At 41.6% G+C, this 26,310-nt stretch overlaps 1 protein-coding gene across 2 annotated transcripts in view; it reads left to right on the forward strand.

Moving 5' to 3' along the window:
- The first annotated feature begins 509 nt into the window (after positions 1–509).
- carhsp1 (calcium regulated heat stable protein 1) overlaps positions 510–26,310 on the forward strand; it is a 111,081-nt gene continuing 85,280 nt past the window's right edge. Inside the window, exon 1 of one of the 2 annotated variants that reach the window (XR_006314783.1) lies at positions 510–657. The gene's annotated coding sequence lies outside the window, so the exon portion shown is untranslated. The remainder of the gene's footprint in view (positions 658–26,310) is intronic. The other variant, XM_043711592.1, reaches the window with a different exon arrangement.

Here is a 26,310-nt window from a genome sequence, read left to right on the forward strand (position 1 = left end):
AAGGCACGAGATTCAAATTGTCACCAAAATGATGTTGCTTTCATGTGCGATGTAAGCATTACCGGAAGTGGGATGACTGCAGGGAGTGTGAGGGTTGTATATACACACACACACACACAAACACTTTATACCATTCAGCACCTGGAAACCTACTGCATTTTGTTAAAAATCTTTAATCCTTATCTCACATCCTCTTTTAATGAATAAAAACTTTTTATTACACGCTTGAATTGTGAGTTTTTTTTAAAAGATCGAAATACTTTTTAAACGTGATAGTTTTCAAACAACAAAAGATACATGTTCTAAATATCGTCCTCCCCTAACACAGAGGACAGAAGCGCGGCTGCTTCACAAAATGTAGCAGTTTCTCTCCAGCATTGGAGACAACTCATTAAAGTGCAGTCACATCAGCAGAACGCAGGGCTAAGCAGCACTAACAAAGTTTACACAATGTATTTTCACCTCGTGGACTAAGTGAGGGGAACACATACTCTCTCCGGGGAACGTGGGATGATTTCCTTTAACGTCAGGTCAGCACAGGAACAGAGACAGACTGTGTATGTGTGTGAGAGAGAGACTGCGCAGAAGATGCAGCAGTAACTTGTCCTCACTCACTTTCATTCAACGGCTTCGGTCTCTATGTCTGTGCAGCTTCAGGTAGGAATCGCCAGAAAATCACTTATCCATGTCTTCCTTCCCCCCCCACTCTATAGACATCAGTAAGCAGACAGAATTGGGCAGTCCACTGCTTTTATTTTTAATTGTTTTGTTTTGGAGAGGGAAGGGCTGGGTGTCTGCTTTTGACAATGTGAAACTTGAGTCTGGTTCCTTTGTCGGATTTCGAGTTCGTTCGAGCGGTGACTGTGTCTTTTATTGACTCCCGAGTGAAATGGGGTTTGTTGTGTGTTGCGGATCGATAATTATAAATTGGGGTGGGGTGTGTGTGGAGTGCTTTCTTTTCTTCTTCGTTCCCAAGTCTCTGCTCTTCGCGCCCAAATGGGGGAAGCCCGCGTAAGATCCTGAATCTTTCCGCGAAATGTTGAAGAAATTCTTGCCCTCCCCGAGCCAGTCAGCTTGTGGAGGAGCTGAAGTGGGGGACGCTGCCCAGGGGGTTGTTCTCAATGCGTGGGCAATGAATAACTCGCCATTCCTCTACCTTCGGCATTGAGTTACAACCTTCTCCTTAATCCCTCAGCACAACAAAACCTCGCCCTGAATCTTGGTGTGTGTGTTTTTTAAAAGTCTCTGTGAAAGGTATTCTGCATCTATTTCCTCGGTTGACCGCCTCACGTTAGCAGTATCTGCACCTCCTTTAAAACTCCAGTCCTTTAGCTGAGCAGTCCCGATTGAAAATGTCTGCTCGGACTAACATTGCGCTTAGTACTTTTGTTTGTTTTCTACAGCATTAAAAAACAAAATAGTCCCCCCCCTTTTTAAAAGAACATTTAAAGTACTTGCTGGATAGTGCGGGAAGCTGTGTCTCACTCCTGACATAGTTGGTTTTGATTAACACCAGTATAGGATTAGAATGGGTAGGATTTGTACGCAATCTGCTGTTATGGAGCCTCGAAACTTCACTTCAGAAGCTGAAGTGCCGAGTTCCCCACTGGAGTTACCTTATTTCCCTTTCGGTGCTAGATTGAAGAAAAACATTTAAAAATCTGCAAATACTTTTCCACACAAAAAGAACTCTCAGAATTTGAGTAGTGCTAAGGGAGTTTGGAGTGGTCTGGAGGGGGAGAGTTGGTAATGCCAGGAACACCCATTGTGAAAGTGAGGTGCTGTTGTGGTGAAGCCTGAACGTAGAATGGTGTCTGATGAACAGTGGATTCAATGTGTAGAAATGATAGCGAAGTGATCCTCACCTGGGAGCATTCTTCACTTATTAATATAGGTGTAGCTGCAACACATTTAAAAAATAGAAGTACATGAATTTACAATGAGCAAATAGACCATTCAGCCCAATAAGGTCGAAAACAGTTGTTTGATTGTCAACCGATCCACTACGTCAAATAGTCCCTCATTAATAACCTGGATATTGTTGATGCACAGGTTCATTGCTTTGATTTGCCAAGACTTCTCCGAGAAAGCATCCTCATACCTGTGACCTCCACCACTGAAAAAGACAAGGGTAGCATGTGCATGGGAACGCTGACGTGACTTGTATACATACATTCCTTTGTAATCACTGGGTTCACATCCTTGAAGTCTACCGAGCAACACTGTGGGAGCAACATGAACACAACTGCAACTGCCCTTGAAGGGTGCTCACCACATCGTCAGAGCAGCTAGAAATAAACATACCTTGCTATCCTTTGTAAAAATAAAACAAATATTTCTAGTTCAGGGCATTGGATTTTGGTTCTCGATTTTACAGCAGATGATCAGGCTTTCTTCACTGGTTCAATATTTATAGACAATGATACGTTATGAAACAATTTGTCAGATTGTAATGGCAGATATGTTAGCAGGACATGTCTTGGTGCATTTCTCATTAGTTTAGATATTTAATCAGGCTGTTCAGAATTAATCTAACAGATCTCTGAAACAGGTGTGACTTGAACCCATGCCTTATGATCCAGAGGTAGGGATGTTACCATCGCCCCACAAGGTCCCATCTAATTTGTTTGTTTCTTTATAGTTGCTTTGAGGTTTTAAGATGCACATGTGTTGTTCCTCTTTGTTCAGAGATGATGGAGTAATTACATAGTATCTAAAGAGAATTGGAGCATTACGGTATTTTATACATTAGTATTTCATAGATTTTAATACCACAATTTGTAATTTTTGTGTATGCATTAGTTCAACTAGTTACACTCATTAAAATATTCTTAGTTTGTTAATGGATGTATTAGAGCAGTTTGTAATAGCTGCATCTTTTTCTTCATTAATGGGATGCTGACATCACTGGCTGGGCAGCATTTCTTGCCTGTCCTGGGTTGCCCTTGAAGGAGGTGGTGAGCTGCCCTTTTGAACTGGTGCAATCCATTTGGTTTATTAGGCTGTTTTTCATTAGATTTATTAGATTTTTGCTCTATTTTTCTGTTGTAATAAGTAACTACAACTATGTGCAGCTACTAGACTGCTCCATCTCAGCCAAATATTCATCTTGGTTTTTCTTGTCACATTTAAAACCATAACATTCTCATGTAGCCATGGCAAGGTCCTGACCTCTATTCCCCTGAACCGGAGAGATATCGACTTGAATATTTATGATTTGGAAATGTTGGTGTTGGACCGGGGTGTACAAAGTTGAAAATCGCACAACACTAGGTTATAGTCCAACAGGTTTATTTGGAAGCACTAGCTTTCGGAGCGCTGCTCCTTCATTAGGCGGTTGTGGAGTATAAGGTCATAAGATACAGAATTTATAGCAAAAGTTTACAGTGTGATGTAACTGAAGTTATATATCAAAAAATTCTATACATTTTTATTATAAATTCTGTGTCTTATGATCTTATACTCCACAACCACTTGATGAAGGAGCAGTGCTCTGAAAGCTAGTGCTTCCAAATAAACCTGTTGGACTATAAATTGGTGTTGTGTGATTTTTAACTTTGACTGGCTAAACCGACTGTCTGCTATAAATATTCAAAGTCAAATATGCCATGACCATGACCACCTCCATGATTATTGATCAGCCTGCAGTCTTTGACATGGTTAACCACGTCATCCGGCTCCAGTGTTCTGCTCTGTTATCTGGGTGGGGCTGCCCTTACCTGGTTCCATTCTTCTGTGTGTGTGTGTGTTAAGTTTCAGAATAACCTCCTGATTAGTTAAAACATTCATTTATTTTAGTTTTATGCACCTAAGTATCAACATTCTACACTTGCATTAACTTTTGTAGATTGAACCGTTGGTGGAGGCTATCACCTGTGTAAAATGTTAAAATTGCTTGATTGTACCCCATTGGTGATGACTGCTGCGAGAGGGTCACTGTAGAGAACCTTTACCCATCTTATAAAGGCTTTGCCCAAATCAAACTGCTCTAGAGTATAGAAAAGGTATAGCCATTCAACTTAGTCAAATGCCTTCTCTGCATCTAGAAAAATCACCAATCCCTGTATTGACTGTTGTTGACAAGCTTGAATTACATTTAGCAGCCCCCTAATATTATTTGAGGATCTGCGGCCCTTTGTGAAGCCCATCTGGTCCTCTTTACCAGTAGAAGGTAACACAATCACCAGCCTTAAGGCAATAATCTTAGAGAGGATTTTAAAGTCCACATTTAAGAGTGAGATGGGCCTGTATGAAGCACAGTCTTCTGAGTCCTTCCCTTTTTTAAGAATAAGAGAAATATTGGCCTCAGTGCTGGCGGGAGACGATCATGACTGTACGAGTCATTGGATGTGTTGAGCATTGGGCCTGACAATATGCTAATAAATTCCTTATAAAATTTGCTGGGAAGTCCATCAGGACCGGGCACCTTTCCAATCTGAAGCTGCTTTGCAGCCTCCTGCACCTCTTGCTCTGATAAGGGGCATTGAGAAAAGACTGTTGTTTGGGGGTCACGCCTGGGAGCTTCAAATTCTTGAAAAAGGATTCCATCTTGGCCCACTCCTCCTCCCAACCCTCAGATTGGTATAACTTAAAGTAAAATCTCTGGAATGCCATATTAATCTTTTTGGAATCACATGTTGGGTTCCCAGACATAATGGCCTGAGGGGCACTCCTTTTCCTGGCGAGATATGCTAGGTATTTGCCCGGCTTGTCACCATGCTCATATAACCTTTGCTTTGCGAAAGTAAGCTCCTTTGCTGTCTGCGTGAGCATGTAATTCAATACAGGCCACAGCGCCGTAATCCTCTGTAGCTTGACTAATGAGGGCCTGTCAAAGTAAGCCTCCTTGGTTGTTGTTAACTGTGCTTCGAGGAGACATTGCTGCTCACCTGTCTGCCACTTCCTACTGGCAGCAATGGACATAACTAACCCTCTCGCATATGCTTTGGTAGTTTCCAAAAGGACCAACAGGCTACTAACTGAGCCTAATGTCTAGGAATGCCCAAAATTCTCTTGAAGTACTCCATAAACTTACTATCTTTAAGGATAAAGGGATCCATTCGCCAGTGCCTCAAACCCCCTGTAACATCCCTAATCTTAACCAACAGGTGCACTGGAGCGTGATCGGAAATGGTAATATTACCAATTGTACAAGATGTCACCAAGTCCAGGGTTGCCACAGGGGTCAGAAAAAAAATCAATCCTGGTGTGACATCTGTGTGGATTGGAAAAAAAATGTAAAATCCTGCCTATAGGGTGGAGCCTCCTCCAGACGTCCACCAACTCTAACTCCACACACAGATCCACTAATTGTTTAGTTTGTACAGCAGGTATCGGGGGGGCCTTTGTGCAACCTGTCTACTGTGGGATCCACGAGACAAGTAAAATCTCCCCCATGATGATATGCCGAGGCTCGAGACTGATCAGTTTAGAGAACGCATCAACCAGGAATTTGAGGGGATGAACCGGAGGATAATAAACATTTAAAACACTATATTCTTCCCTGCTTTTCAGGGCTTTGACAATTACAAATCTCCCGTGTGTGTTTTAACACACATTAGTAACTTAAATGAAAGCTTCTTCCTCACCAACATAGCCACTCCCCTACTTCTGGTATTAAAAGATGAAAAGTAAACCCGATCAAAGCCATTCTGCTGTAGTTTCAAATGCTCCCTATCATCCAAGTGTGTCTCCTGTAACAAAGCAATATCCACCTTCTCCTTTCTAAGACTCAAAAATACGTTCTTCCTCGTAATTGGTGAGTGACTCCCCTTGATATTCCAGGTACACCATTTAATCAAGTCATTAGACATAACCTTCTGCAGTAGCATTTAGATTCCAGAGAGGAGTATCTCGCACCACAGATCGCTGAGCCTTAGTGTCACAAGATCCATCGAACGTAAACTAAAACCACTACAGTTAACAAAGCTTTCGAAGACTATATACAACAAAATCAACATATAAAGTGCACACAGTGCTGGATAGGGGAATTCACCCCCTGACCAAAGGGGGCATCTACACATCCCAATACACCATGGAATAGCAATGTGAATAAAAAATTTTTTTAAAAAAAGGTAAATTCCCCACCCATCCTTTGGTATAACTTAGAAATTGAAAGTACACATCTCAACCACCACCAAACATAGTTTAGACCAGATTATTACCAATAAGAAAGATAGGAAAAGAAAGCCCTGACTGGATTTTCTCTTTTTTATTAAAAAAAATACCCAAACAACACGAGTATTTGTACATACTAAATTGTTCAGATTAAGTTAGATTTGTCCACAAAGTCTCTCGCCTTCTCCGACGTGTCAAAGAGATGTACAGATCCATTTAAGGTGATCTGAAGCACCGCCAGATACCTTGGAGAGTACTGGATCCCAAGCTCCCTCAGTCTTCTCTTGACACAGTCATATGATTTTTTCTGTATCACCACTGCTGAGAAGTCCTGGAAGAATATGATCTAAGAGTCCTTGTAAACTAGGGCCTTCGGATCTTTCCCCTGGATTCTGGAAGCTTCCACAATTCTCTCCTTATCTCTATAATGATGAAACTGCACTAAGATAGGACGAGGATGTTGATCCAGAACTGACTTCCACGCCGTGACCAGGTGAGCCCTCTCGATCTTCAAGCCTCTCATTCCAGGCTTCAAGTTAAGGGATTTCGGCAACCGGTCCTGAATAAATTCTGCCAGCTCCTTAAATTCCTTACCCTCCTTCAAACTGACGATCCGAATATTTTTTCTCCTACCTCTGTTATTAGTCAAGCAAATTACGGACCTGTCTCCAGGGCCTGGATCCGATCCTTTGAGGAATCGGTATCAGCTTCCACCATTGCGACTCTGTGTTCTACCTGATCTGTCCTTTTCTCCAGGTCTGCCAGCTACAGTTCATGCGTCTGTAGCATAATAGATATTGGGGCCAGCTTCTCTATCTGCTTACCCAACATCTCGTGAGACTTCGCGAGTTCCTTCACCAGGGCCTGGTAAATAATCAAGTCCGAGGATCCTGCAGACTGGGCAGTGGGCTCGGCCTCAGACGCTCCTCCTTCTTCGGAATCCCTGGATGGCGAAAACCAAGATCAGTTGATTTTTAAGTTTTCTGGGACTCTATGACCTTTCCAGAGTCCCAGGATATCGTGGTGATCTGGGTAGGGCGAGTTAAAAGTTTGTCCCGCTTGTGCTGCGGAGCTCTGCGACACGATCTTCCTAGGTCGCCGCCATCTTGGATTCCTTTTTTTTTGTTTTGAGTATCTATTTCTGCTAGTCTTATGCCGCCTCTTGAGTTGGACCTTTTAATCAGTTTTGAATCAGGAATAGTTTTGTTCTTTGGGCACTGACCACAAGGAACTGACTGAGATTGAGCACTCATTTGAATAGCCATTTTACATGAGGTTTATCAGTCAGCCGAGTTTGATTCCTGGGCATTAGAAATGAAAAGTACATATTTAATCAGTCCATGTTTCTATCTGGTAATAATTTAATGTTTTAATTTAACAAAAGAAATTCTGAGAATAAATTAATGTTAGTAATGTAGTCTTTGCATGGTATAATTTTTAAGGTCCTTTATGAATTAATAAAAGAACTAACAGGTAAGCTAACTAAAAGAATTTCATTAATAAAGCAAAGTGCATTGACTTTAAGTCTAGATTTAGCAGAGAAAAAGGGCCCTGATGATTGGTTTGTGGAAGCAATTTTAAGTAAACTCAACAGTTGAGTAAACTATCATTATTGAATTACATTCTGTTTGATAGACCAATATTAGTTATTTTTGTTGTTGGTCTGTGAGCATTGTAGTCAAGACCAACATTTATTGTCCATTCCTAACTGAGTTGCCTTCTTGAATTGTTACAGTCTGTATTGTGTTGATGAAACTTGCACTGCTTTTTTTTTAGTAGTTTAATGCAATGGAGTGGTTTGCTAGGCCATTTCAGAGGGCAGCAAAGAGTCAGTCACACTGCTGTGGATCTGCAGGTGAACACAGGCCACATTCGGTGAGGGGGTAGATTTCCTCCTCTGAATGACTTCGGATTAAATATTACAATCGAGCATGCTGAAAGTTAAATTTTGGTTTGTTCAAGATCAGCTGCAGGACTTTAGGACATTATTTATATGGTCATTAGTGGAGCACTTTTGATTGTCCTTCATAAAAGGACTGTCAGTTTCCTTGAAGCCTTGAACACTATTTAACCCTCAACTGGAAAAAAAAGGGTTCTTCACCAAATTAGTGTCAGAAGTCCTCGCTGTGCACAATATCTCTCCTGCATGGCCAACATAAGTGATTGCTCTCAAATAATTCATTGACTGTGAAGAGTATTTTGGACATGTGAAAGGTATTGAATGCTCTGTTTCTTTTTCAAAAGTTTTGTTAAATTGTACTCATTAGATATAAGTTTACTATTCACAGTCGACATCTGTTTTGCAATAACATTATTAAAGCGTTGGACACTGTCATTGAGGTGCTGGATGAGTGTTCTTAGCCTAATGTTTATGTGAAACGTGTCTCTATCAGTTTTTAAGCTTAAGGGCTACACAATACATGTTGCTGCCATCCCCCTCCCAACCTGAATTATATACACACCCTTCACTATCTGCATGATTGTTCGTCATTGAATAGCACATTGACCACTTTGGGGAACGTTAAGAGTCCACCCGTAGGGATAGAAGATTCCCTTCCCTGTAGTAAATGGGTGAACAGTTGGATTTTTCCAACAAAATATTAGATTTTGTGGTTATTTGTTTTTCTGATATTGCTCCACAGGATCAATTTCACAACTTAGTGGAATTTCAACTCTGAAAGCAAAATAGTTTGTCTGGTTTCTTAACTGCTATATAAGCACATTCTTGCATTGGCATGTCAATCATCAAAAGTTCTTCAGATTATGACAATGCTACTGCAGACAAAATCAAACACAAAATGCCTTATAATATTGATTCCACTGAGAATTACGTAAATTAAGGTGCTGATGTTTGCTTTGCTTGGACACTTTGGAATTTCTAAAATGGGTAGTAACTGGAGGAATGGAAATAAAAATTTGAGTAATGTGAGTGTGTAAGCTTCCTATTTTTCATGGTGACTGGAACTCCAAAGTGCAAAAAAACCCTGACCACAGTTAATATGGTTGAGAAGTTGAGATCATGAATACCACTTGATACTTGTGCAGCCATGTCAAATTCACAGTTTTAAATTATTATTTTACCAGTCACACCATTGCAATTGTAAGAAGAACACAAATATTTCTGATATTATAATATTCACTGGAGCTTTTGTGGTTTGAAAGAACACATTCAATAGTTGAAAAATAACCTGTTAATGCACCATGTAAATATTTTATTTGGTGACTTAAGTAATAAGTAAACATAAATAGAACCTGATTTCATATTTCTTCTAACACAAATTTAAAAGGTGAAGAATGCTACTTAGAATTTTCCAGAGCGCTGTGAAATTGGGGATATTTTTAGAATAGTTTGAGAAATCTGTGACACATGTTTGGCTATAGAGTCTCCTTGTTGTGGTTCTGTTCGCCGAGCTGGGAATTTGTGTTGCAGACGTTTCGTCCCCTGTCTAGGTGACATTCTCAGTGCTTGGGAGCCTCCTGTGAAGCGCTTCTGTGTTGTTTCCTCCGGCATTTATAGAGACAAACCACTATAAATGCTGGAGGAAACAACACAGAAGCGCTTCACAGGAGGCTCCCAAGCACTGAGGATGTCACCTAGACAGGGGACGAAACGTCTGCAACACAAATTCCCAGCTCGGCGAACAGAACCACAACAACGAGCACCCGAGCTACAAATCTTCTCACAAGCTATAGAGTGTCCTATTTCTTCTTGGTCACTGAAATTCCAGCGTGAAACAGTTCCAATAAAATGTAGCCTGACATCCATTAACTGTGGTTGACAAATTAGGATCATTGCCTTTTTTTTTTAAATTCAGGAGCTAAGGGTGTCTTTAGACCAAAATTAGCAATCTGAAACACAGCATGTTCTTTTTGAAGTGAATTGTGCTAGATGCCATTTTGGTGAGACTATTGGTGCACACTCGGGTGAACTGGTTTCACAAGAATGTTGAATGGACATATGACCATGTCAATCAGCACGCAATGCTGATTTATTGCTATTGGTGTACTTTTCTTGGTACTTCACGTTTCAGGTAGTGCACTCTCTTCACACCCATAACTGACTATGTATTCAGAAGCTGGCAAGACCCTTTCACACCAGCAGTATTTAATTGGATGTGCTTTCTCTCAGTTCATTAGTTGCTGGTTGAATTATTCTGAATGTTTTTTAAAATCCACAAGAATTCTGTGTTTTTCTATAGTTCTTTCAAACCGTAAATATCATCAAGAAGTGATGTGCCAAAGCATGTAGTTTGCTGACTTCTGCACTCTGCAGAAACCAGTTGTCCCCAGAAATGAAGTAGCCATTTCCCTTAGAAATACAATGTGATTTGGAAAATGAAGAAAAAACAGAGCAGCACAAGATTCTGGAAGGGAAAAAGGGAACTCAGTTTCGGACCATGCCTGCCCACAGCATTAAAGCAGCGCTTGCTAGTTTTATCTCTACCATTGACCATAGCTTTCCCAATAGTAGTCAGTCCTATTTGCTTCATGGAATCAGCCACGATCCTATTGAGCAACAGAGAAGGTTTGAGAGCCTAAACTGCCGCCTCCTGTTCCTATTATGGACGTGGAGGTAGTCTATTCCCCCTCCATTAGCTCCTCCTGCCTCTGGTTGTGTGACTTGCATGAGAAAAAATGAGGCTGAGAGTGTCCAGCGATCTGTAAAGTTCCCTTAGGGTGTTCTTTATTTCAATAGCTCATGTCTCATTCTTCTAAGAGCTAATTTGTATATGTCTACCCTGTTCAATCATTTTTCATGTGATTGACTCTGTTTCCTTTTCTGAACTGTTTCTAAAACAGTCATATCCTTTTTCAAATCCTCTGTGGACTCTTTAACTTTGACAATGCAACAGTCAGCATTCTGGGAGTGCCTATTACCAAAAAGAAGTGCAGTGATTCAAGAGGGCAGCTCACTGTCACCTTCTGAAGAGCATCTGGGGATGGGCAGCTAGCGAAACCCACATTGGATGAATGAATAAAAAGCAGACAGTATGTTCCTACTTATTTTGGAGCCAATGGCAACTTTTAGCTTTCTGTGTTTGACTCCTTCATCAGTTTGAAATAACCTTTTACAGTATTGTTCTTATGTTGTACAGCTATGCAAACTGTGTGTGGGAAATCATGTCTCACAAACTGGATTGAGTTTTTTGAGGAAGTAACAAAGAGGATTGATGAGGGCAGAGTGGTAGATGTGATCTATATGGACTTCAGTAAGGCGCTTGACAAGGTTCCCCATGGGAGACTGATTAGCAAAGTTAGATCTCATGGAATACAGGGAGAACGAGCCATTTCGATGCAGAACTCGCTCAAAGGTAGAAGGCAGAGGGTGGTGGTGGAGGGTTGTTTTTCAGACTGGAGGCCTGTGACCAGTGGGGTGCCACAAGGATCGGTGCTGGGTCCTCTACCTTTTGTCATTTACATAAATGATTTGGATGCGAGCATAAGAGGTACAGTTAGTAAGTTTGCAGATGACACCAAAATTGGAGGTGTAGTGGACAAAGAAGGTCACAACAGGTCATGTTGCGGCTGTACAGGTCATTGGTTAGGCCACTGTTGGAATATTGCGTGCAGTTCTGGTCTCCTTCCTATTGGAAAGATGTTGTGAAACTTGAAAGGGTTCAGAAAAGATTTACAAGGATGTTGCCAGGGTTGGAGGGTTTGAGCTATAGGGAGAGGCTGAACAGGCTGTTTTCCCTGGAGCGTTGGAGGCTGAGGGGTGACCTTATAGAGGTTTACAAAATTGTGAGGGGCATAGGGTGTAGGTTTGCTCGCTGAGCTGTCGATTTGATATCTGGACGTTTCATTACCTGGCTAGGTAACATCATCAGTGGTGATCTCCAAGTGAAGTGACCTTCACTTGGAGGTCGCCACTGATGATGTTATCTAGCCAGGTAATGAAACATCTGGATATCAAACTACAGCTCAGCGAGCAAACCTACACCCTAAACCTCAACCTGAGCTACAAACCTTCACAAATATGAGGGGCATGGATAGGGTAAATAGGCAAAGTCTTTTCCCTGGGGTCAGGGAGTCCAGAACTAGAGGGCATAGGTTTAGAGTGAGAGGGGAAAGATATAAAAGAGATCTACGGGGCAGCTTTTTCACACAGAGGGTGGTACGTGTATGGAATGAGCTGCCAGAGGAAGTGATGGAGGCTGGTACAATTGCAATATTTAAGAGGCATTTGGATGAGTATATGAATAGGAAGGGTTTGGAGGGATATGGGCCAGGTGCTGGCAGGTGGGACTAGATTGGGTTGGGATATCTGGTTGGCGTGGATAGGTTGGACCAAAGGATCTGTTTCCATGCTGTACATCTCTATGGCTCTATGGTTATAAACAGATGTTGAACTAATTGTACCAAGTAACTTTGTTCATGTTTGATATCAGTGGATCAGATTTTCTGAGGAATGACTCATTACTGAGACTAGATTTCAACCAGGATTCCATCAGGAATGTGGAGCCGTACTTCCAATCCGACAGTTCTTTTCACATTCCAGAACTGTTAGGGGAAAGCAAGTCCCACCCCTTTTTAACAACAGTCAGCTGCCAAATTCTGAAATGTACATGTCCTGACACGCACTTTGACAAGTACTATCGAAGGGTGAGTATATAAGGTATGATGATAAGGTGCAAGGAGGGTTGGGTGTCAGATGGGTTGGAAGGGGTTAGTTGCCAGTAAATAGTGTGCCAGCTGGGGAGGGGGTATTGTGCCAAGTAAGATATCAGCAGGGGAGGGAGCAACGTGCAAAGTGACAATGGGGGCAGCTGAGTGTTTAGAGTGGGTATGAAAAAATTCCCTCTGGTCGGGGTGGGGGTGCAGGCCAAGCCTTGTGGAGATCCTGGAAGGTAAAGTCTGAAGGGGGAGTGGAGATTTGGGATGGGATAAGGCTGGGGTGTCAGCACAGTGGGAGTTGGTGGCGGGTTTATGTGTCATCACCTGATTTTATTTTTAATGGAGACTTGTGTAGGATCCCAGGCATAGAGGAATTACCCAGCAGAAATATTCAATGTCTTGGGCAATTCCTTCAGACTGTGATATGGTGGAGTGTCCCCATGCGTGACTCCCACCTGCAGCCACAACATGACTATATCTGGCCATTGGAAAATCTGCCTGTATGTTCTATGTACTGTGAAGGAAACCAGGCATTTCTCCCCCATTGTTATTCTTTTTCTATTTTGGGATATGTGTAAGGCAGACATGGATTGCATCCAGATCAAGAGTGAGGTTCATTGTTACTACTGCTAGTTCTCTCTGCTACACAAGAAAACGAGGGGGTGGAAACCAATTCTTCTATATGTTTTATAAAAATCAAGAAGTTAGATTGCTTAAAGGGGAGGAACTGGCATCTTTCAAACTTAAGTAGAAGCAGTTGCAGACAATGTATAAATGTTTTAGTAAACTCCTTGGGCTAATGGATGTTATTATTGCAGCATCTGATATCAACATTGAGCCTCTCTGCTTAGTTATAGAACAGTTAATTGCAAAGGGAACCTAAGTTTCATACGGTTCAACAATATGACTTAGCTCAAACTCTGAAGGGGCTGTAATTGCATCTGTGCAGCAACTCCCCCTCCATATTGCAGTATCTGCCATTCAAAAATAGCTTGTGTGAACTTCATGATATTACATGATGAGACAGTATTAAAATGAACTGTTCATTCTTGAAACTCACGCCATTTATAATTGCTGCACAATTAGTGGCCATGCCTTCATTTGCCTCGGCTCCAAGCTCTGGAATTTAATTTCCCCCTGCCACCCACTTACCCACCTGTGTATCTACCAATGTGTCTCCACGTCTTTACCTTGCATTCCTCTCTTTATTTAAGACATTTATTAAAATGTGCCTACCTCTTCCTCCCAAGCGTTTTTGATGATCTGAGGTAATAACTCCTAATATGGCTCTGCATCATAATTTTTTTATAATGATCTTGGTGAAGCTGTTTGGGATATTAAGATGCTATGTAAACTTAATTTGTTGCTATAGCCTCTGAGTTGTATTTCGAATTAGAGACAGATTTTGTGACTGCTTTACTCCCTTGTTCATTGAGATCACCCAGACTGTTCCCACACAGTTGTTTAAACCAGAAAGCACGACAGCTTCCGACAATTTTTATTTCTTTTAACTGAGATGGAGGAACTTAATTTTAAAGGAAGGAAATATTTTTAACTTATTGGACAGATTTGTCTTAAAGTAATAATAATTGTAAAATTACACTTGGTTGTTATTTAGTTAACTAAATGATTGGTCATAAGGGCAGAGGACATCGTAGAGAAGATTTGAAAATGAGCCACTATTCTGCTTCCTTACATGTGTTTGCTTCCAGTTATTGTACTGAACACTTATTGAAACAATTGTAACTAATTGGGGATCCAGTTCGTCCCATCATCAACGTCACTAAATTGGTAAATACAAAATACTTGTACAGAATATTCCCAGTTGAATCCTATAATTGGATCTGGGATTATGAAAGTATTTGCTGTATGAATACAGTAATGTTCTTAACTTGACTTCAACAGATTTTTTTGGAACCATATTTGGCTAAAAATAGTTTTGGTCCTCATCCTTTTGCAGTCCAAATTAATTAAATTACAAAATTTTTTTTTATTGTGACAATAAGTCAGCTTGACTCATCAGTGGTATGCTCTCATTTGGAGATAATTGCGTGTGGGTCAAACCCCACTCTTGAGTTGATCCTGTACTCTGGGGTGTCAATCCAGGGTAGCATGGCTACATTCTTGAGCTGCCATCATTCAAGTTGAATGTAGAAACAAAGACCACTTCAGTCCCCGAAGTTTCTGCTTTCTGTGTGACCATGGCTGAGCTACAGTCTCGCTCCAAAATCCATTAATAAGTTTTGATGAACAAAAAAAGTCTGTTTTAAAATTCACGATTGATATGTGTTAATTGCCATTTGTGGAAGTGTTCCAACTTTTTTGACTTTTTGTATCCAGAATTGTTTCCTAATTTCACTGAAAAATTTTTGACTTCAATGTTTAGGCTACATCCACCCCAAAAAAACCCCACCAGAAATAGTTTCATTTTATTTATCCCATTTTCCCCCCTCAATTTCTTAAATTTCAATCAAATCATCTCTTAATCATAGGAAAAGCTTTAGTTTCTATAAATTAACCCTTGAAATCCAAGTATAAGTATCACTGTGGTAAAACTACTCTATGTTCTCACTTCAGCACCATAGAGTCATAGAGATGTACAGTATGGGAACAGACCCTTCGGTCCAACCTGTCCATGCCGACCAGATATCCCAACCCAATCTAGTCCCACCTGCCAGCACCCGGCCCATATCCCTCCAAACCCTTCCTATTCGTATACCCATCTAAATGCCTCTTAAATGTTGCAATTGTACCAGCCTCCACCACTTCCTCTGGCAGTTCATTCCATACACGTACCACCCTTTGTGTGGAAAAAGTTTCCCCTTAGGTCTCTTTCGTATCTTTCCCCTCTCACCGTAAACCTATGCCCTTTAGTTCTGGACTCCCTGACCCCAGGGAAAAGATGCTGTCTATTTATCCTATCCATGCTCCTCATAATTTTGTAAACCTGTATAAGGTCACCCCTCAGCCTCTGACGCTCCAGNNATTCGTATACCCATCTAAATGCCTCTTAAATGTTGCAATTGTACCAGCCTCCACCACTTCCTCTGGCAGTTCATTCCATACACGTACCACCCTTTGTGTGGAAAAAGTTTCCCCTTAGGTCTCTTTCGTATCTTTCCCCTCTCACCGTAAACCTATGCCCTTTAGTTCTGGACTCCCTGACCCCAGGGAAAAGACTTTGCCTATTTAGCCTATCCATGCCCCTCATAATTTTGTGAACCTCTATAAGGTCACCCCTCAGCCCCTGACGCTCCAGCAAAACAGCCCCAGCCTGTTCAGCATCTCCCTATAGCTCAAATCCTCCAACCCTGGGGGAATCCTGAGGTGTGACAATGAAAAGTCACTCACATTCCATGAGCTGGTTTTAACTGAGCACTGAGATCATAGCAGCACCCTGTAAAATAGTCAGGGGGTGGTGAGTCTGTTGCCTAACAACACCTCAGTGGGTCCCCTGTTGGACAAGGCTGATCTACAAGATGCACTGCAGCAACACTTACCAACTCTACAACCTATATCATTTACCAAAGGATATGTGGGAACACTACCACCTCCAAGTTCCTCACCAGGTCCCACTCCATCTGACTTTAACTATATTGCTATTCTTTCATTGTCTCTGGATCAAAATTCTGGAGCCCCCTTCTTTAACATTATTGGAAGAATACGCAAACCAGATGGGTTGCAGTGGTCCAAAGACCACCTTCTCTAGGATAATCGAGAATGGGCAATGCATACAGGGCTGGACAGCGATGCCCACATTCTCTGATAGAGAATGTAGAAATCTTCATGGATAAGAAAAGATGCTTGATACTATCTTAAAAGATTTGCATTTGTAGCCCCACAACAAACATGGTTAATCTCTTACTAACCATTTTGGAGTCATCAATTGCCCTTTGAACTACTGTGACAATGGAAGAGTGTAAGTAGCCAAGTGTAAGAAGACTACAGTGTTAATTGCATTTGCCTCAGAACTTTTAAACTGCATGGTTGATTTCTTTTCAACTTGGAGACCCGGGCAGTCTTTTCTTCCTTGAAACTTTCAAGAACAAAGGATTTAAACAGCTTGTCTTTTCCATAGACTTTGTGTACTTTCAGTGTACATTTGTGTCCACATCTTCGGTTACTCACTGTGAGAAATGGACCTCACTCGGGCAATGATAAGTGCTACTGGGTTTGTCTTCCCATATGTGTGCATCTTGCCCCATTCCCCCCTCCTTTGGTGAAAATAGGGCTGGTTAGAAGTGGGTGGGACTTCTGAGTCTGAGCTCCCAGTGCCATTTTGTCCTCAGGCATGCAGTTTCTGTAAATCTGATCATATGGGGCTCAGAATTAACATTGCTGCAGGCAGGTTAAATGGTGAGTTAGGTCAGGTGAGTAGTATGGGCAAGCTGGGGTTGACCAGCCAGATGTGAGGGGAACCTGGGGTAGAACAATGAACTTGACTGGGAAGGGGTTTGCACTTTGGGCCTGTTCGAAGGCCACACAGTTAGACCTGCTGAGCTGGATACTTGCTGTGTACTGTCTTGCCACTGATTTAATCCTAGCAGAGATGGGAGGAGTGACTGTTAATTGTCCCCTTATGGCCTCCTTAAAAAGCCATTTCCAGGCCTCAACATGGCCCTTATGTGGATGGGAACATGTCTCGCTGTCTCCCCTGCTAGTAGTAGAATTCTAGGAGGGGTGGTGGGTTTAGTGTCTGTGGACGCTCCACCCCTACTTGCATTCAATTAGCCTCTTGAGTTTTTCTGTCGTTTTTTCTGTGTCTGTTTTTTAACTGGACCTGCAAGTGTCTTTGGATTTCCAATGTTTCTAGCTTTCCACCTAAATGGTCAGATGGAATTTGGCTTAGGTGGATGCAACAGATAGTGTGCTCTGTGACAAGTAACAGCAAATAGCCAGAATTGGAAAATAGTTCTGGATGCCTTAAGGAATTGAAAGGTTCTGCATAAATAGAAAGCTGTTTTATTCTCTACTCTTATTACTACTAAACTGTGATCCTTTTAAAGTGGTTGCTCATAAGTAGCAGGCATTTTTAAAATTGTACTCTGAATGAAGAGGCAAATTGTTTGGAGTGTGTTACATCTTCCAGTGTTCTTCAAAAACTCAATGACGGGGGGGAAATGTATCTACAACATGCATTTGACTAATTGAGCTGGTTCACAAAACCTTACTGGTTATTTTTAAAATTTTTGTCACATTTTTCTCTTAGAAACTTGTTTGTTCTCATTTTTAATGAAAACTGTCTTTGTGCACACTCTAGCTAATGTAGTCATGGCCTACTGCCCAGGTAGTGACACATCAGTTTATCCCCACGATGTCTTGTGTGAAAAGTTTTTGCTTTTAACTTTATTGTGACAGGAAGACACTAAATACGGAGGGTGGGAAGTAAAATCTATCTCTGCTGGCAGCTGATTACAGAGTAGCATGAGTGGAGTCCTCTGTTATTAATAGTTTTTTAAAATTAAAACAGTCTCCTGTACTTGTATTTGGTTTAGTATCAGTAGAACAGCTCTTATCAAAGTAGTGGTGACATTTCACTGCTGTGATTAAAATAGGAATGGCTCCTTGCAGTTATAATTTCAGTTGTATGACCAGATTTGCCCTGTAAAAATGTGATCTCTATATCTGTTAGTAATGGACTGTTTCTATTTCTGTATATATTCCTGTGACTTCAATAATTAGCTGTTTGTTGTATCTTCAAGATGCGCAACTTCCAGCAGTCATCTTCCAATCTGTTATTTTCAGTAATGTGTATATCATAGTCCACTATTTACCCCTCTCCCCCAATATCTTCAAAGTGTTTGTTTCATGAGATTATAGGGTTATACTTTTATTACATCTTTTCCTCACATCGTATTTACCAGCAGTGTTCACTAGCCTTCTTACTTTTTCAGAGATGTGCAGGTTATGGACACTTTCCCTGACACTGTAAGGAATCTAATCTAATCTTCTGATTTGAGTCTAATTCATAAAGTATGACCTGTTGCTTTTCCATTTGGATGGTGCGGGTGTTGATTTTGTGTATTCCTCCCAGTTCCTGGTTGGGTTAAATCAAAAATTCAAAAGTTGTTTGCCAATGAGCAAGGTACAATAGTTCTAATCTGCAGGAATGACTTACTTTCAGCTAATGACGAAAATGTGTTGGTTTGAATCAGATACTCCGCATGCAGACCGGTTTTTAATTGCTGTAAGGTTGACATTTTGAAAGCAAACCAAATCTTTCAATCTTAAAATGTAGCTACCTTTTGAGCTTCATTCTTCAAGCTTGGTTGTGAGCCCAGACCAGGAAATGCATTCACTTAGTAGGGGTTTCCTTTTATTGATCACTAGAGTGACCACTAGACTTTTCTTCATTTGAAACTTTTAAGTGGTTAACACAAGTTCTTTCTGTGATTCTATTTTGTCAGAGTCTCCTATTTCTCTGGTTAGGATTAATGGGTGTGAAGTGTTTGAAGCCTCTGTTACTGATATTTCAGTTAGCTATCTAACATTTTTTTTTAGACGATTGTAGAAATTGTCATTTCAAAAGAAGGTTCACAAATTAGTGTTTTGTCCTTCTCAGCAGTTTAACACATGCTTTTATTGTATGGTTTGTTGGCTATGTATGAAGTAAATTATAGGTGAATGGGCATGGAAGGGTTATCAGTTGGCATGAATGGTGTGAGGGGCCATGGGGAATGGCTGTGGAGCATGAGTAGACATGGAGAGTATAATGGGTTGTGGGATGGGTAAGGAGCGATGTCTGGGAAGCCTAATTGCTTCCAATACGCTTCTACGAAGACAAAGTTCTCGAGAACTAAAGTAGGTTTTCCAACCAACCTAACTCAACACTCAACTGCCCAGTGTTCACTGGTGCTCTGCTTCTGGGATCAGTGGGCCCAACTCTACCCTGCATTCTCCTCCCAGGATCCAAAACTTTGTATCGATATGTTCTTTTTAGCAAGGTTGGACTGGCAGATCAGAACATTGGCAAGTTGAGCTGCCTACCTCAATATTAAAATCAAACTTGGGGTTTTTGAATAACAACTTGTCCCGTTATGTTCAGATATTTGTGTCCATGAACCAATGGGTCTCTCTGTTCACCACTCCCTTTGAAATAGTACCACTTGCGGGAACTGCTTTATTTTCTGTCTTGCAAAATGCATCACTTCAATTGTTTTGACATTAATTTCACTTGGTAGGAGTTTGTGGTATTTTCCCTCCCCAGTTTTACTCCCTGAATATGTTCAGGCAAAGGAAAGCTGATCTGGCCAGAGTGGTGGGTGCTTAAATTAAAATAGATCTCATATGATATAAGGTGTTAACTTTACCTGTGTGCACTCAAACTCAAACCCATGAGCCAACTGCCAGGGGGATGGTCACACGATGGCCAGGCAATTTCTCAATGTTTGTTGTTGGTCAGAAGAAGGAGGAATGCTCCTCAACTGGATCACCTCCCCAAACCCCAAATTGTACTCTTCTCCCCACCAAATCGGTAACTTATTGCCCTCTGATTGCAACACATGCCCACAATTCCCAACCTCTTCCTCACTCACCCAAATATTTTAATCAACATCAATTTTAATTTGTTTCTAGGTTAAGTGGTCAATCCTTTTAGTCTTTTGAGCAGATGTTAGAGCTGGGCCTTATAAATGAGTCTGAAAGATTGAAATGGCTTGGAGATCTTGATCTAACGGTTGTGTGTTACATTGCTCAGGTAAAAGGTAAATTCTGGATTAGAGGTGCTGGTAAAGCACAGCAGTTCAGGCAGCATCCGAGGAGCAGTAAAATCGATGTTTCGGGCAAAAGCCCTTCATCAGGAATACAGGCAGACTTCCTGAAGGGTGGAGAGATAAATGAGAGGAGGGTTGGGGTGGGGAGAAAGTAGCATAGAGTACAATAGGTGAGTGGGGGAGGGGATGAAGGTGATAGGTCAGGGAGGAGGGTGGAGTGGATAGGTGGAAAAGAAGATAGGCAGGTAAGACAAGTCATGGGGACAGTGCTGAGCTGGAAGTTTGGAACTGGGGTGAGGTGGGGGAAGGGGAAATGAGGAAACTGTTGAAGTCCACATTGATACCCTGGGGGTTGAAGTGTTCCGAGGCAGAAGATGAGGCGTTCTTCCTCCAGGCGTCGGGTGGTGAAGGAGGCCCAGGACCTCCATGTCCTCAGCAGAATGGGAGGGGGAGTTGAAATGTTGGGTCACAGGGTGGTGTGGTTGATTGGTGCAGGTGTTACATTGCTCACTCCAGTCAATTGCTGTCAGTCTTCTGATTAAAATTGCCTCCAAAGTTTCTACAGATAAGGCTGCAGCTATCTTTCGTTTTCCACCCCATTGTTACAAATTCAAGGAACTGATAATTTGATGTTCTGTAAAACATTACTAGAAATATGTAGTCTGGCCTACGGCAATGCCAAGAACATCTAGCCTTCATAAGAAAGGAAGTGTCTGTAAGTACTTAGAGTCATAGAGATGTCCAGCACAGAAACAGACCCTTCGGTCCAACACATCCATGCCGATCAGATATCCCAACCCAATCTAGTCCCACCTACCAGCACTCGGCCCATATTCCTCCAAAGCCTTCCTATTCATATACCCATTCAGATGCCTTTTAAATGTTGCAATTGTACTAGCCTCCATCACTTCCTCTGGCAACTCATTCCATACATGGAACACCCTCTGCGTGAAAAAGTTGCCCCGTAGGTCTCTTTTATATCTTTCCCCTCTCACACTAGCCTGGACTTTCCCACCTCAGGGAAAAGACTTTGTCTATTTATCCTATCCATGCCCCTCATGATTTTATAAGGTCACCCCTCAGCCCCCAACACTGCGGGGAAAACAGCCCCAGCCTATTCAACCTCTCTGTATAGCTCAAATCCTCCAACCGTGGCAACATCCTTGTAAATCTTTTCTGAACCCTTTTCAGGTTTCAGGGGAATGTAGCATGAACGGCCAAGTTTCTGGTATTGAGACTGGCTCTAGTGTAATGAGGAGTATGTCAGGTTCCAAGGGATCGATTATGTTCGGAGACTTTCTCATCTGAGGCACAGACAAATGTTTCTGTGGCCAGCAGCAAAAAATCAGAATGGTGTGTTGCCTCCATCAGGGTCAAGGGAGCCTCAGAGAGGGTGCAGAATGTTCTCAAAGGGGAAAGAGCCCAGCAGGAGGTCATTGGTTCCAATGTGGATAATGATATAGGAAGGGAAAAGACTGAGATTCTGAAGGGTGATTACAGAGACTTAGGCAGGAATTTAAAAAGGAGACCCTCCAATAGTAATATCTGGATTACTCCTGGTGCTATAAGCTAATGAGGGTAGGAATAGGAGGATAGAGCAGATGAATGCATGGCTGAGGAGCTGGTGTATGGGAGCAGGATTCACATTTTTAGATCATTGGAATCTCTTCTGGGGTAGAAGTGACCTGTACAAGAAGGATGGATTGCACCTGAATTGGAAGGGGGCTAATATACTGACAGGGAAATTTGCTAGAGTTGCTCGAGAGGATTTAAACTGATAAGGTTGTTGGGTGGGACCAAGGGAGATAGTGAGGAAAGAGGTCAAGTTGAGACTCGTACAAATGAGAAAATAAGTGAGTCAAACAATCAAGGCAGGCAGGGACAAAGCAGAGAACAAGGTAGGACTGATAAATTAAACTGCATTTATTTCAATGCAAGATGCCTAACAGGGAAGGCAGATTAACTCAGGGCATGGTTAGGAACATGGGACTGGAATATCATAGCAATTGCAGAAACGTGGCTCAGGGATTGATAGGACTGGCAACTGAATGTTCCAGGATACAAATGCTACAGGAGGGACAGAAAGAGAGGCAAGAGAGGAAGGGGGAGTGGCATTTTTGATAAGGGAATGGATGGAGGATATTCCCAGAAATACATCCAGGGAAGTTATTTGGGTAGAACAGAGAAATAAGAAAAGGATGATCACCTTTATTGGGATTGTATTATAGACCCCCTAATAATCAGCTGGAAATTGAGAAATAAATTTGTCAGGAGATTTCAGTCACATGTAAAAAATAAATGGTTATGGTAGGGGTTTTAGACTAGGACTGCCATAGTGTTAAAGGTTTAGATGGAGAGGAATTTGTTAATTGTGTACAAGAAAATTTTCTGATTCAGTATGTGGATGTACCTACTATAGAAGGTGCAAAACTTGACGTACTCTTGGGAAATAAGGCAGGGCTGAGGTGTCAGTGGGGAGCATTTTGGGGCCAGTGACCATAATTCTATTAGTTTTAAAATAGTGATGGAAAAGGATCAGATCTAAAGGTTGAAGTTCTAAAATGAAGGAAGGCTAATTTTGACAGAATTAGGCAAGAACTTTCAAAAGCTGATTGAAGGCAGATGTTCACAGGTAAAAGGTATGGCTGGAAAATGGGAAGCCTTCAGCAATGAGATAATGAAAGTCCAAAGGTCTGGGCAGTCGGTGTATCTCTGAGCTCAGAAGTATTAAAAGGTCAGAACCTGGTGTGGGTTAGGATACAGCTAACCTTTTGGACTGAAGTTTGTGGAGGATGGGTGAACAGTTGGCCACACTTGCTAACAACAAGCCTTTAGATATAGAAATCCAGTGGCATGTCTAGGAGACAGTGTCGCACATTTAGAAGAGTTGATGTAATTTTTTCTTTTGATTCCTTACCCCATTGCAGTTAATCAAATTTATACATTTGCACAGAAAGAACATTTTAGAACAGAGTTGATTGTCAGCCGACTACTTAACATATTTCAAAATATGTATATGCAAATGTGTAAAGGTACAGACAAATTATGCTATGTTAGTGGTACTAAGGGTAGGTGGTATGAACCGTTCAAGAGTTGCATGCCTTGTTTTGAAAGCTTGTTGAGAAGACAGATTTCTGAAGGCAATTTCTTAAGTGTTTCTGTTTTTACAGCAGGAGAGAACTGCTTGTTTGACAGCCATTTTTAAATGTTCATAATTTGTTTCTTCTGTAAATTTTTCTTTTTTTGGGTGTTTCAATATTCATTTGCACAAAATTGAGATACAAAGTGTTTGACGATCGTGTTCTTGACACTTTTGCCTGACTGTAGGAACAGCTTTTTAAAAAATAATGATTCACAAAAAGTTTTTTTAAATTTCTGAGCAGTTCAACACATGCCACTATGTTACTTATTAGGTTGATTGGTTCGACACAGGGTGTATAATGGATGAATGGGATTTAAAGACATGAGTTGGCATGAACATAAGGGACCATTGTGATTGGGTGAGAAGCTTAATTCGGAATGGAGGAAGTAATTGGCTATCGGGTTGCTTTAGTGGGTTTGAGATGGCAGGGAGGTGTCTTCGAGAATGTAAGACGCATAGAATCCAACCTGTGGTTCAGGACTGCTTTGAGGAGCCATCATGGAAAAGTTGGCCTGACTCTTCAGACCTCATTGTGTGCCACTGGAAATGGGACTGGGAATCTTGGAAGTGCATCCAACCTACCATTTTTCAAGTATTTGTGACTCTGAAAATCTGGGCCATTGCTGATCAGTGTATTATGAAGGCTCTGTGTTTCTCCTGTATATTTGTAGCGCTACATGTAAAAAGTTAATCATTTTCCTCATGCTGAACTGGTAACAGATTAGACAGTTGAATGCAGCAGTTTGGATGTATAGCTTTAAAAGATGTCTACAATCCGTTCCTGTGTTCTGTTCCCAAGTGACAGTGTAAGTTGTGGGCGGCACGGTGGCACAGTGGTTAGCACTGCTGCCTCACAGCGCTAGAGACCCGGTTTCAGTTCCCGCCTCAGGCAACTCTCTTGTGTGGAGTTTGCACATTCTCCCCATGTCTGCGTGGGTTTCCTCCGGGTGCTCCGGTTTCCTCCCACAATCCAAAAATGTGCAGAATTGGCCATGCTAAATTGCCCTTAGTGTTAGGTGAAGGGGTAACTGTAGGGGAATGGGTCTGGGTGGCTTATGCTTCGGCGGGTCAGTGTGGACTTGTTGGGCCGAAGGGCCTGTTTCCACACTGTAAGTAATCTAAATCCTTGAATTGTGCACACGTCGGAACACAACACAAAGTAGCCATTTATAAGAATGAGAAAACATTTGCATGTAGAATCCTTTTAATATTAATATGGGATCCTGCTTGTAAGTATGAGTGTCGGTAAGTCAGATGTTTGTAAATCAGGAACTGCCTGTACATGTCTTGGATATGTATATTACTTCACATGTGGTCTCCTTCGTGTGAGTGATCGATTGTTTATTCAGTTCCATTTCTTGTCATTATATTCCACTGTTTTTTCCAGTTTATGTAGCATACATTTATTGACGTTAAATTGAGTGTATATATTTTTGCAAACCTGCATAAAAGTCCTTTTGTATTTGCTGCGTTGTGACTGGTCTGGGGCGGCACGGTGGTACAGTGGTTAGCACTGTTGCCTGATAGCGCCAGAGACCCAGGTTCAATTCTCGCCTCAGGCGACTGACTGTGTGGAGTTTGCACATTCACCCCGTGTCTGCGTGGGTTTCCTCTGGTTGCTCCGGTTTCCTCCCACAATCCAAAAATGTGCAGGTCAGGTGAGTTGGCCATGCTAAATTGCCCGTGGTGTAAGGTCAAGGGGTAAATGTAGGGGAATGGGTCTGGGTGGGTGGTGGCTTGGTGTGGACTTGTTGGGCCGAAGGGCCTGTTTCCACACTGTAAATAATCTAATCTAATTCAAAATGTCAGCATTACCAATGTATATGACCAGGGTAGAGCTGGTTTTAATACCTGGGTTATTTTTGTAGATTAGAAGCAACATTCTAATTGCTAAGTGCCTCGAGACATTTTTATTCTTTGACAGGGCTGTATATATGTAATTTGTTATATGAACCATATTTATCTGGAGAAAATGAGTCTGTGAGTCTTTGAGTAAATAACATGTGAATGGCAAATTCAAACAGCTTCATTAAAGTTTGTGCTCATTGCCAGTTTGATTAAAGATCCTTCGATCAAAGTACATTCAGCTTTTTAAAATGGATCTGTGGAGACCTGGGTGAAAATAAGTCCAGTTTTGTTATGGGATGAGTCACAGTGCTGTATACTGTTATTATGATGCAATATCTTGTGGTTTTGTCTATACAATAATTATGTAGCAATATTTTGTGGCTTCATCATGTGTTCTTGCAGAACGTAGGAATTTAACCTATCACATTTGGAAAATGGCGGTTCTCATTGAAAGTGATTTTATGAGCCATGTTGCAATAGCCTGCCTTGTGAGATGGTTATCTAGGAGAATAAAAGTGATGTTCATTTTCGAATTTGAAATTATTGAAGATCAGAGATCTGCTTTTCATATTATTCCTTTATTCATGAGTTTGCTGATGATACTAAGTGACGACAGGAAATTATCAGAGGACGTCACTTACTCAATCACTTTGATTGAGTAAGAACATCGAACATAGAACAATACAGCACAGAACAGGCCCTTCGGCCCACGATGTTGTGCTGAGCATTTGTCCTAGCTTAAGCACCCATCCATGTACCTATCCAATTGCTGCTTAAAGGTCACCAATGATTCTGACTCTGCCACTCCCACAGGCAGCGCATTCCATGCCCCCACCATTCTCTGGGTAAAGAACCTATCCCTGACATCCCCCCCTC

Source organism: Chiloscyllium plagiosum, chromosome 21, assembly GCF_004010195.1.
Source record: "Chiloscyllium plagiosum isolate BGI_BamShark_2017 chromosome 21, ASM401019v2, whole genome shotgun sequence".
In the NCBI taxonomy this organism is placed as follows: domain Eukaryota; kingdom Metazoa; phylum Chordata; class Chondrichthyes; order Orectolobiformes; family Hemiscylliidae; genus Chiloscyllium; species Chiloscyllium plagiosum.